The 2500-nt window shown below is 33.8% G+C and overlaps 1 protein-coding gene across 8 annotated transcripts in view; it reads left to right on the plus strand.

Moving 5' to 3' along the window:
• Window positions 1-2500, plus strand: part of LOC113816120 (sorting nexin-29) — a 46660-nt gene that overhangs the window by 9261 nt on the left and 34899 nt on the right. Inside the window, exons 1-2 of one of the 8 annotated variants that reach the window (XM_070121984.1) lie at window positions 1-51; window positions 2049-2164. The exon at window positions 1-51 is cut by the window's left edge and continues 79 nt beyond it. The exons of 1 other annotated variant lie outside the window; for it this stretch is intronic. The gene's annotated coding sequence lies outside the window, so the exon portion shown is untranslated. Of the gene's footprint in view, window positions 70-2048; window positions 2165-2500 lie in introns of all 8 variants that reach the window. 6 more of the 8 variants (XM_070121998.1, XM_070122005.1, XM_070121977.1 and 3 more) reach the window with 6 other exon arrangements.

Raw genomic sequence — 2500 nt, forward strand, 5'->3', positions numbered from 1 at the left:
ACGGAACAGCTGAGAACACACAACAAACACTGGAGTTGTGGATTTACGTGTGTAAGCATTTTTGTGCAGGTGCAGTGATTTTTATAGTTTTTTATTGGTTTTACTCAGGGGAAAAAAATGTAATTGGGAGGTAAGGATAAGGTACACAAGGAGACATTGCTGGAGAAGGTCATATGATGTACAAATGGGTGAAGGTCAAGGATTTCTTGGAATCTAGTGATCTTGCAGATTATTTTCCGTGTTCATGAGCCACAGGAAGTGAACTGGAGTCTGATTGCGATTGTGAGGCTTTGGGTTTGTGTTAATAGGCTGTCGATTCTTCACATATTGAAAGAGAAATCGCAGAAATGATAATGTAGAAGTGTTGTGATTTGTAAGAAAAAGTCAAAGTGTTATAATCAAAATTACGTGTTGATTAATTTTTGGAAATACGCATATTGTGTTTATTTATGATAAGAATAATGCATGAAGCTTGTTCTTGAATATTGGCAGTTAGCTTTAAAACTATTGGCTTTGCTTTTTTATGTCATGTTTAGGTGAAGACATTTCTTGGTAAATGTTAGGAATATCTTCACATGACAGATCATGATGATGGATTCCTCTCACCTGCTCCTGCCCAAATTTAAGGATATTATGCTGGGGAAACCCTCCAAAAACCTAGTCTTGGGCCTGTTAGCAGGTAGGGCATGAGTGGTGTCAGGGAAATTGTAGGGTAAAATATAAGTAACATTCAGAAAAATAATCCAAATATAGTCAAATGCAGGGGTCTCTGCTCTCTGCACTCCCCACCCTGGACAACAAAAAGTCCTCCACGTATGTAGGGTAAAATGGAGTATAGGACAATCTCAGCATCAGCCGTTTCCACATGTTGGTAGTACACTCTACCCTGTGGTGAACACATGAAGGATTCTTTGTCTTCCATTGCAGGGTTTGGGAATGGTAGCTCCCAGTAGGGGGGTTGCAGTGGGCACATTCCCCTTTATTAGACAAAATAGGAACTAATTCTGTGTATATTATTCATATTTTACCCCACAATTTTTCTAGTATCTTTCATGCCCTATCCTATCTGACCCAAGATTGTCACTATTAGGGGGGGGTTCCACTGTATGATCTCAATATATTTGGATGGTAAAGAGTGAGAAGATTCCATCAGTACCATAATTGTTGTGATAAGTTATTTGAAAGTATCCTGAATAATTACCCATTTCTTGCACCAGCATACCAAGAGGATCATTATGATTACCATGCAAATTGTTAGCAAAATCTTTATGCAGAAATGAAATTTATTAAAATCTAGTTTTCCAGTGTAATATGCTGTGTTACCAGTTTTTAGTTCTGTGGAAGAACTGTAGGAAATTATTTTAAATAGGTAGTGGTCTTAGTTCAATAAGAGTAATTGAGGGTTGGTGCACTTGCAACTCATTTGAGTTTATATAAGTCCTAGATAGGGGCAGCCTGCTGCAGCATTTATTGAAGGTATTGGTTAATGCGCATAATGTACATCATATCATTATACATGAATATCTACTTCTACCTTTTATTAAAATTATTAGTATTAGTATTATTAGTATGTATTTATATATATATATATATATATATATATATATATATATATATAAAATATATATATATATAGATATAGATAGATAGATAGATAGATAGATAGATAGATAGCTATAGATATATAATGTATATTATGATGATAGTGTAGTCACTGATTAATTTAAGAAACTGTATTAAAATTCATAATACTGCATTTCTGACAAACTTTTATATCTACTGTTGCTATATAACCACAGTAGTCAATTATGTTCAGACTTTAAGAAGAAGTATGAGGATTTTGTATTTTATATTATGTCCAAAGAAAATACAGATTGTTATAGCTAACTCATATGATATTTGAGATTGAATATGCTATATCCAGATAAATACTTTTGTACCAAAAATCAAAGATTTTTTTAGGGGGGATAATATATTTATATATACACTTTTGCTTTTTATATTATCTCTCACTCAAATGCTAATAGGATTTCCTCTCTTATTGCCAGAGAACCAAAGTCTTCAAGACCACACATCAAATTAGTTGTCTGAGCTTAGAAATTATGCTTTTATGCAAGTAAAGTCAGGTCATCTTTGGAATTCTGATATCATTACAGCCACAAAAGTAAGTCTTCTTGTTGAGTTCAAGGCAGTCACTTTCATTGTATTTATTGTAATTTGTTATTAGACATTATGGTTATTATAAAAAAAAAATATCAAGGAGTGTTGTGGCCTTTGTGTTTCATGCTGTACCATGTATATTCTGGCTGAGTTTGGCCCATTTCCTTACTTGATAAGGCATTCAGACTCTCTTGTCAGGGATAGAGGTTACTGTAGCATGAATTGCAGTAGCGACAGTAATGCTAGATTAACAGATCCACAAATTTCAGTAAGCAATTGTAGGCTCACCTTCATGTTGCACATACTGAATTATCAAACTTAGTATGGTAAATATTCAGAA

Source organism: Penaeus vannamei, chromosome 1 (genome assembly GCF_042767895.1).
Source record: "Penaeus vannamei isolate JL-2024 chromosome 1, ASM4276789v1, whole genome shotgun sequence".
NCBI classification, from domain to species: domain Eukaryota; kingdom Metazoa; phylum Arthropoda; class Malacostraca; order Decapoda; family Penaeidae; genus Penaeus; species Penaeus vannamei.